Genomic DNA, 10,723 nt, shown 5'->3' with positions numbered 1-10,723 from the left:
ATTAGCACCAAAAAAATCTCTTAACCCTTTTTAAAAAAGGAAACTTGACAACAAATCAGGAGCACCCCTATTGAAGCTGGGAGATGGCTGCAGGAGGTAGGAGGCCTTCTGAAGGGCTTCTACTCTTGCTGCATAAGGTGCGAATTCCTCTTCCACCACCTAGTGGCTAAAGTGCAAAATTATCCACCGTTGGTTCAGAAACCAGTAAAATTGATTAGGCTGGCATTCTCTCTAGCCTGGAAATTGTCACTCTTTTGCCAATGTCAAGAAGCCTTTCCGACTTCTGCATGGATGTACAAAAAAAGGGAAAAAATAGACATTTTCGTTTTGAGTACAAAAAATGCAGATTTTTAAAGAAAGTTCTACAAGGAGGTGAAACAGAGAAGCAATTGCAAGAGCTATGTGTTTGTCTCCCCTTATCTTTCATGGTTGCTGGGCTTGCAGTTAGATAATTGCCTCTTGATAATTGCTCAATGCTAGATAAGAGCTGAAGTAAGGCAGTTGGTTTTATCGGCCTTAACATAAGATCCGTCAAGCAGAAGATTAAAGGGGAGGCCCATAGGCATTAGTTCTCAAGGTAAAATATACAAATTGTCTATAGCTAATTAGTCCCCACTTTGTATCATAGCTGTAATCCCTGAAAAGGAGAAGGAATGGAAAAACTCAAAACCTGTAGATCCATTTGAAATGGTCACCAGAAACAAATGGTATTGTACCACTTCAAGTTAGGGAGCAGGTGTATGATTGAATGCTCTCCCCTTCATCTGCATAGGAAAAAATAGGATGGCAGGGAAAATACTAGGCAAAACCATCATTCTGAAAGGCTAGTTTTGTATACACAGGGAGTGATTTAGTGGGGCAGAATTCAAATTGACAATCCCCTCCTCATGACTGATGTGGTACAGTCCAGGAAAGGCTACCAGTTGAATTTTGCCAGTTGCCTTCCTGTGGCCCAGTACAAAGGCCAAGTACATAACTATGTTGCTTTTTATGATGCCATCTCAGTTTAGCTCTATGTTGTCTAGCAACAGAACCAAACACTTTCCATGTTTATTTAACTCCTCAGTTTTACACCTGTGCTTGGATTTTGGTGCTTCATTCTCTATAGTTATAGACGGGGCTTTTTTTTGTAGAAAAAGCCAAGCACAAACTTATTTGCATATTAGGCCACAACCCTTAATCATCATTGTCTCACACAGGGCATTTTTTGTAGAAGCCCAGCAGGAACTTATTTGCATGTTAGGCCACACCCCCTGGCACCAAGCTCACTGGAACTGCATTCCTGCTCAAAAAAAGCTCTGGTTATACGATACAGTTACCAGATGTCCTCTTTTTAGAGGACACGTCCTTTGTGTGTGTGTTTGTCCTCTTGAGCTCTTTAAAAAAAAATTATGAAAATGTACTCTTTTGGGATTGGAAGGTTAGGAATATGCCTAAGTAGCAATTAGCACATCTTAAATAGTAGGAGTATTTAAAATGAGATTTGTCATAGTGATCACTTGTATCAAGTAGTCAGTTGGGAAATATGCCCTCTTTTTTGCTTTTCAAAATATGGTACTACTATGGAAGCAATCCTGAAGTAGAATAACCAACCCCTTTCCCCACTGGCAAAGTTAGAGAAACCAGGTCTCTCACTATAGCCAGAGATCTGCCTCCAACCTCAAACTGCCTGCTGCTGCCCAGTGCAGCGGAAGCAAAATGGAGGGGGGGGGGGGGGTGGGTGGGGGGAATTGGGGCAAGCTATTATGTGGTGTCATATGATGCCACAATCTCCTGGTCATATAACCCCAATGATCTAGCTATCCCCCAAATTTAGATTGCTAGAGATAGCTAGAATGCTGTTATGATGTCACTTCAGATCATGCAATGGGAAGTGATGTCACACAAAGCCTAGCTCTGTACCCCAAACCTCCTGGAGGTTGCCAAGAGCCAGCAGCCCTATGCAGAAGGTCTCTGACCAGCTGTGTGAACAAGCGGACATTCTGCATGTGAGGTTTCCTGTCCTACATTTCTGCTTGTTATGCAGTTGTTCAAACTCCAAGTTTAAATGTGGAGAATGATGAAAGACAGGTCTCCACAGCTTGTGAACCACCAGCCATCCAGAAGAAAAAAGAAACTGGATTTATATCCCATCCTATACTCTGAATCTCAGAGTGGTCATAATCTCCATTACCTCCCCCGCTCCAACAGACCCCCTGTGAGGTAGGTGGGGCTGAGAGAGCTCTTGCAGCAGCTGCCCTTTCAAGGACAACTCCTACAAGACCTATGGCTGACCCAAGGCCATTCCAGCAGTTGCAATTGGAGGAGTGGGGAATCAAACCCGGGTCTCCCAGATAAGAGTTTGCGCACTTAACTACTACAGCAAAGTGGCTATTGACATATCAGCTTCTCAACAATTCCACTCATTTTTGCAGTCCGGGGGGGGGGGGGGGAATGGGTGGTTTGGTTAGGCTTGATGTCTCTCTAGTTACAACAGATGGACTTAAGTTAGGGATGGGCATGAACTGGAAAAATTCAGTTTGTGTTGGTTTGTAGTTTGTGGCCAAACTGTGAAACCAATTCAACTAGGAGGTTTATTTGCAAACTGAACTGGTTTGTGGCCCTACAAGCCCCATTGAAAGAGACCACAATCCTTTTAAACAGGGTTTGCAGAAAACCCCAAAAACAGCTGAGCAGTGGGGAGCAGGCTATACCTGCCACTCAGGTGTTTTTTTGGGTTTCTTGGCAGTCCCTTTAAACTTTAAAGACAAGACAGCCCAAAAGAGCTTAGCAGTGAGGAGCAGAAAGCAGGGTTTTCAGCTGGTTTTGTGCCTTTTGCAGGGATCAGAAAGCAGGGGCTTAAGGGGAGCTTTCTGCTCTGTCCACAAACTGCTGTGAATTGCTTTTAAAGTGTGCAGAAGTTTGTGGTGATAGACCAGTCATTAATTTTGGTTCATGAGCCACAAACAGGGCAAAATTTGTGACCATATACAAGCATGTCCATCCCTACTTAGAGTTGTGGACCTCCAGTGGAGCCTGGTGTTTTCCCAGAATTATAGCTTATCTCCAGTCTACAGTCTATTTCCAGCATCTCATATGTTGAAGCCCTCTGCTGTAAGTAAACAAAGTTCCCCTGGAGAAAATAGCTATATACCCTGCTGAGGTCCCTCCCTCCTCAAACTCTACCCTCCCTAAGCTTCACCCCCAAATCTCTAGATCAAGGGTGGCCAAACTTGCTTAACATAAGAGCCACATAGGATAAATGTCAGATGCCTGAGAGCCACAAGAAATGAACATCAGAGGAAGGAAGGAAGGAAGGAAGGAAGGAAGGAAGGAAGGAAGGAAGGAAGGAAGGAAGGAAGGAAGGAAGGAAGGAAGGAAGGAAGGAAGGAAGGAAGGAAGGAACATGGGGGGAGGCTTGGAGAAGTGTTTTAAAAAGACAAATGCCTTCTCCAAGCCAGCCAATGGGTGGGAGGGGCTTTGAGAGCCACACAAAATGTGTGAAAGAGCCATATGTGGCTCCTGAACCACAGTTTAGCCATCCCTGCTTTAGATAGACTGTGTTCAGCTTAGTAAATAGCAAGTTGTGTGGGCCTAGGCCAGGGGTGGGGAATAGTGGCTCTCCAGATGTTTTTTGCCTACAACTCCCATCAGCCCCAGCCATTGGCCATGCTGGCTGGGGCAGTACCCTTGATAGAATCCTATAGGGGCATGATTTAGGGGCAGTACCCTTGATAGAATCCTATAGACCCTAGATAGAATCCTATAGACCCTAGAAAGACTTGTTGAAGAAAGAATGGAGATGGAAGAACACACAATTTATCTTGGTATTTTATGTCGTTTCCCTCCTGCCTCCCACAAAAACTTACCACTGCCACAGTATGCAGCCATTTAACCTTAAACATTTTCATTTTCAGATTATTTGCTTTTAGCTCTAGTGTACAACACAGAACCCACTGTTTAATGTCATTTTTCCAATATATTTTTTCATCCCCTTCTCTACTGTTCTGTTTGCTGCATCCCCCCCCCCCCAAAAAAAATTTGCAACAAAAATTGTAATACTGCTGTTAGTGCAACCCACCTTAGCTCATGGCATTATCCATGTGGTACCAACTTACCAGATGAAGACCAACATGTATGGTTTATCACAATCACTACCAAGGTGGGTGGCATAATAATATCTAAAAGAAGTGATATAGCTCCATACTGCCAGAAATAGGGAGACCAGTGAGGGATTAGGGGACGTATCTGAAGAAAGAGAAAAGCCCAGGCCTCTGGCAGGCATTGCATAGGAAGTGACAATGTCACACCAGCAGCATCCAGGCAGCGCTCTGATATTTGGGCAAAAACTCTATAGTACCATAGAGTTTTTGACCAAATACCAGAACATTGTCTAGATGTTGTTGGTGTGATTGTGTCACTTTTTGTGTGACCTCAGCCATAGGTCTGAGTCTTTCTCTTGACTGGGAGCTGGGAGGGTAGGACTGTCTGAAGGGAACCTCTGCCTCCACTGGTGGTGGTGGTGTCTGGCAACCCTAGCTAGAAGCCATGCTTTCTAACCTGGAAACACTACTCCACATTTCCACATCAAACACATAGGTTGGGTACAGATGGGCAGCTTGGGGTGGCAACCTCCCAGCTCAGAAAAAAAGCTGCCACAGTCTGAGGTGCCCCGGGGTGGTCAGACAGCACACACATCACTGCCAGAAGAGGGACAGGCTGCACGTGCTCTGGAGGAGCAGTCAGACCACTCAAGCACTTGGGAGGTGCTTTCTTGGCGCTCCCTGGCTATTCGGCTGGGAAAGGCAACAGGGAAGTGCTTTGGAGATTTGCTACCACTTAATAAGCGGTAGCTTTTTAAGGTGGCAGAGAAGCAAAGAGGAATTAAGGCGGCAGAGAGGCTGACATAAGGGTGGAAGTGAGGCAGGACCCATATGTGTGCATTTGAATTTGCAATTTAAATCCAGCTGTGGGGAGTTCCTGTGTTGGCCCAAAGAGGCCATCTGTATTCAGCCATAGACACTTGATTCAGATCAGGACTGTGATGGGAGGAAGACTATTCCACAATCTTCCAATATGAAATAGCCCAAGGGAGTCACTGTTTGCTCCACTAGCTAACATGTGGGATAGCTATCTGTTTGCTCCAATGGGCAAATAGCAGTCCCTCAGCACTATTTAAATGTCATGGGAGGGAGGACTAAACTCTGTCGGTGCACAGTGACATCCTGACGCAAATTAGAGCCCTCATCTTTAAAGAGTCAAAATGCTGGCACCTCCATTCACAGAACTACCAGCATCTCCTCTGTTTGAGCCCTTTGCAGTAAGGAAACAAAGGCTGTTGAAAGATTTAAAAAACATGATGAGTTATAAAACTTCTGCTTACCTATTATCTAAAGGTGTGCTATCAATAAAGGATTTTAATAGGAAAAAGTTTCATTTATTCATTTATATTTGAGACTGTTATGATATGTAGTCAACACAGGGTCAGTTTATTGACCTAGTTCAATAAGTACTCACACAGAAATAAAAATAAACTCCATTGCAGAAGGAAGAGAAGGCATATTTAGCTCATAATTAATTGTAAAGAACAATAGTCATATCAAATTATTTACCACTTCTCCAAAAGGTACCATTTCACAGTGTTAGCTTAGAGCTCTCATCAGGAAGATTAAACAGTTGGATAACTAAAATAAGAAACAGTTTTTGTAAAACCAAAGACACAAAACCACAGATCTCCACTATCCATGTAAGCAGAGAAACATTGTTGTGACAGTTGTTCATTACTCCCAAATGCCTCAGATGGAATATGCCACATGCAGGAAGGTCACTGTTCTCAATATATAAAAGAGAAAAGGCTTCTTCAGGGGTGGGGGTAGGAGAGGAAAAGCTGGGAGACACTGAGGCACAAGGGTTCAAACAAAGTTTTATGAGGATAGTTAGAGTGCACACAGCTTGTTAAAAGCCTGAAAATGACAACAAACTGTAGCTTGATACAGAGTCATCTCCTGAAAGTATACTATTAGGATACACTGAAGATTTTATGAGATGGTTAAGATTGCGAACAGGTGATTGAATGGCTTTTCATGGGACCGTCAGAGGAGAATCTTTGCTCTCAGGGACAGCAAGGAACAGAAGTACAGTATGGAAAAGGAAGGGTCCCCTGTGCAAGCACCAGTCGTTTCCGACTCTGGGATGACGTTGCTTTCACAATGCTTTCACGGCAGACTTTTTATGGGGTGGTTTGCCATTGCCTTCCCCAGTCATCTACACTTTCCCCCCAGCAAGCTGGGTACTCATTTTACTGACCTCGGAAGGATGGAAGGCTGAGTCAACCTCAAGCCGGCTACCTGAAAACCCAGTTTCTGCCGGGGATCAAACTCAGGTCATGAGCAGAGCTTAGGACTGCAGTACTGCAGCTTTAACACGCTGCGCCATGGGGCATGAGTCCTGTAGCACCTTAAAGACTTAACAGAATTTGTGGCAAGTTATGAGCTTTAATGAATCACTGCTCACTGAAGAACTGAGCAATGACTCACAAAAGCTCATACCCTGCCACAAATTTTGTTAGTCTTTAAAGTGCTACTGGACTCTTGCACTCTTCTACTGCTGCAACTATCACAGCTACCCATCTTGATCTATTTAGACCTGTTCCTTCAGGTAACAGCTATCCTAATGGAACATACCAAAGGTTCTACATTTCAAATTAAAAAAAACCCACTGAGCTGAAAGGTCTTGTAAGGTCTTCTATTCTTCTCTCAGCAATGGAAGAATGGAAAGAGGGACTCATAGGATAGCCAATTGTATTAAAATAGGATTGTGCTTGTAGTTTCTGTATTTTGTATGATCTTGCTATGGCAATTAGCTTGTGTGGTTCACATCACTGCTTTATCATATCCCCTCTCAGTGACCCACCATGCCTTGGAGGGGAGAGAAAGATCCACGGTCACTGGAGATGTGGAAAGGATGGAACAATTCCATTTACCCTCTGTGAACAATTCCATTTACTCATTGTCCTCCACCAACTCCTCCATTTGCTTTCAGGGCAGGATGCCCCTACCACTTTGTGCTATGGAACCCTTTTCCCCATTCCACCTCCCTTGTAAATGGAGCTTGGCACATGGAGGAGTTGACCCCAATTTGCCCTTTGTTTTAAAAAACTCTTTAAGTGTATCTTAGAACAAAAGCAGCATTTTACCTGAGCACATGAACAGCATATTTGCATCTGGAAACTTTCCCCCTCTACAAATGATTTTACGGAAATGTAACACTTTGTGCTTCTGACAAAGTGAGGTCTATCCCATGCTATGCCACACTTCACTTTGTAGTTTGTAAGGTTCTCTGTAATGCTTTGTGGTTTGTGGAACTAGAAGGGATATTTTAAAAGCTTAAAGCAAAGGTCAAATGTTATCTGAAGATAACCAATGACAATGCCAAGTGAAGATTGATGCAAACATTATAAAAAGATACAGAAGCTGCCTAGACAGCAAAGGTACAAACACAACCCTGAAAGAAAAACTGTTAGCCAAAAAGATGAATTAAAAACTAGCCAGGTTTGGTTTCCATGGAAAGCTGGAACTTTATAGTCATGCATCTCATACAACCACCTATAAGGCAGGTCAGTTTTATTAATCCCTCACTACAGACAAGGATGTCTAAAGAGGAGTGATAATGAGGAACCCACTTAGGCAAGGACTAATATAGGATTTGAAGCATCACTGTTAATTCTCTTTACTGCTATGCTACATTCATCTCTTAAATTAAGTACTGGATCTGCTGGAAGTATTAAGGGGCTCTTTTTAAGAAATATAAGGTATCACATGACACAAAGGGCTATTGTTAGACTGTTAGAATGACTGGTGATCAAAACAGGGTTAACAGCAAAGAACAACCACATCAAGCCCCTTATGGCAATGATTCCATATTTGCATGGTGAGGAGGTATTATGCCCCATGATCCTGATGCCTGGTAGTTGTAGACAAAAGACTGCCATGAACCACATGAAACCAGTGTACAATGGCATTCCAAAATAAGTAATTGTTAGGAAATGCTAACAAATGCAGAAATATCTCAGCAATTTTTTTCTTTTAGATGGGTGTGGGCAAGCAAGATCTGTAATCAGGACAATTTTTTCATTCTACCATAGAAATAGAACCACTACACAAACCACTCTTTGACAGATTTAGCAGTTTGCACATCTGTGCCAAACTCTGTGTCCAAAGGGAGGGTCAAATGTACTAGCTGCACAGTTCAAAAATATGCTGCTCATGGCATTTTCATTCCCAACCTAATTGGAGGTTTGATAATTAAGCCTGAAACCCAGAGGACCAGTATTCTAGTCAGGCAGGTTTCTACCATGCTATAAAAATCTACTGAAACCTAAGAGATTAGCCATCAGCAAACACCACACAGGTCTTCATAACCTTCAAACTTTTTAGGGACAACTTCAGACCAGTTTGTTGAACTTTTGAGGATCTCTTCGGTTTTTGACTACATAGCTATTAACAAACCCTACCCAATAGATAATCAGTATAATATTTCAACTTCCACTAAGGAAGGATCAATATCTTCAGCTCTTGTTATCAGTTGGTTACAGGATCCTTTCTCCTTCAGTAGTAAAAATAATGAATTAATTCAATCAGTAGGAAAATATAACAATTTAATCAGCAGATTAATCAACTAAAACTCCAGAGTCTGAGAGCTACAGGACATTTAGGATGCCAGAACTCCTCGAGGTTTACCTCTGTGATTCAAATTCCATGGATCATGATACTGTCTGAATGTTTCTATGGAGCAAGTCACATAATGTATGAATTAATTTGACATGTTTGCTTATGAATAAAATGTGGGCTATGCTGTTGTTTGGGCCGCCACTTGTTGAGTGTGTATGTTTTTACATTTAAAGAATCAGGCTCATAAAAGAACTAGAACTTAGCTGTAGAAATCTCATGTTCAAATTCCTGGTTAAATTTGAAACTCAGCAGATGACCACTGCCTTGTCCCCTGTGCAAGCACCAGCCATCTACACTTTCCCCCCAGCAAGCTGGGTACTAATTTTACCGACTTCAGAAGGATGGAAGGCTGAGTCAACCTCGAGCCGGCAACCTGAACCCAGCTTCCACCAGGATTGAACTCAGGTTGTGAGCAGAGAAGCTCGGACTGCAGTACTGCAGCTTTACCACTCTGCACCATGGGGCTCTTAATGCTTTTTAGCCTAGCCTGTATCAAAAGACTGCTGGGAGATTGAAATACCACTCTGTGCTACTTAAAAGACTGGGGAACAGATTTCATAAATATTGCATTGGATCTTGGGAATCCATTCCAATAGGAACAGAACCTTTCCCTGACACAAAGAACCTTGTTCTGGCAGAAGAGGTGGGTTCCACTGAAGCAAGCTGTGATGCGCTGCACTTTTAGAAACTCAGAAGTGCTGTGTAAACAGGTAATGGACTGTGAAGGGTTAATTCCTCACAGACCCTGAAAGCTTTGAATGACAGACTGCTCCGAGGAATTTGATTGGTTAGCATCAGTTGAGCAGAGAAAAACTTGAGATCTGAACATTGAGGAGAGAGCAGTCTGGATTCAGCCCTGACTGAGAAGAGTCTAATACTGACAGTCTAAGTCTAGCCTTGACAGAGAAGGATTTAGTACTGATGGGTTTTGTGTTTACTCTTACTGAGAACAATTGGACACAGATGGAGTACTTCAAAGGTTGGCAGGAGTAGTGGGTAGTTAGGTGAGAACTTCCATTTAGACCAGAAAAGGGGATAGATCTTCAAGTGAGAGAAGAATTTCTCTACCCAGTTGGAAAAGGGAGATAGCTTTGAGGAGTGGAATGATCCCTGATCAGGTGTAATTAGAAACTGCCTTTTAAATCCTGAAGAGTCAGTACCTTAAGAAGAGTACGGTGTGTTTAGTGAAGGAATTTGGGTACTGGACAGAGTATTCCTGCCTTCTGGAAACCAAAAGAGCCAAATATGCTCAAGAAAGTATAGTGCAGTGTTTGGGAAATACTGTGAAAAGCTTAAGAAACTCAATTGCTTGAAATGTATGAACTGTAGTCTTAGCCTATATTGATTTACCTAAGAACTTTTACCCTTGATTTCACCTCTACATTGCTATTTTTGAACTTTTAAAAAACCTCAAGTGTCATTTCAGTGGTTTAAGTTAAAGGGGGATTTCAACCCTTCCCTCAGGTTCTTGGGCTGAACCAGCAAGCAAAATATCATACTGTGACAGGGTGGGACAGTTATAGTTCTTCAGAGAAGAAGAAAACAGATAAATAGCACTGCTCAAGCAGAAAGAGAAGAAAAAACAGAGGGAAAATCTTGCATCTGAGGGAAGGAAGTGGGCGAGGTCATCATACAAGCCTTGTAGCACTGGCGGATGTCTCTGCCACTAATAGAATGGATTCAAAGGATCCATTCTACTAGCCAGATACATAAATCATGACAAACAAGCCTGTTTTTGTCTGTGATAGGTACACATACTTGTTTTTGAACTTGTGCTACTTCCCTCTTCATCTTATGCTCTTGGTTTTGGAAGCTTTGAATCTGCGATATCCAAGGTTCTGCCCACACCACAAGCTCCTGAAACCATGGTTTAATCACTCCCATCAACCAGGAAGTGGGGAAATGGAAACATTTGCTTCCACAAGTGCTGCTCACTCATGTGGGAGAGGATCCACAATTAGGGTGTGTGTGCTTTAAAAGTGATTGCAGTGTTATAAGGTTGGAGGGCCATTTAA

Source organism: Heteronotia binoei, chromosome 2 (assembly GCF_032191835.1).
Source record: "Heteronotia binoei isolate CCM8104 ecotype False Entrance Well chromosome 2, APGP_CSIRO_Hbin_v1, whole genome shotgun sequence".
NCBI lineage: Eukaryota > Metazoa > Chordata > Lepidosauria > Squamata > Gekkonidae > Heteronotia > Heteronotia binoei.
This window is presented reverse-complemented; position numbering follows the sequence as displayed.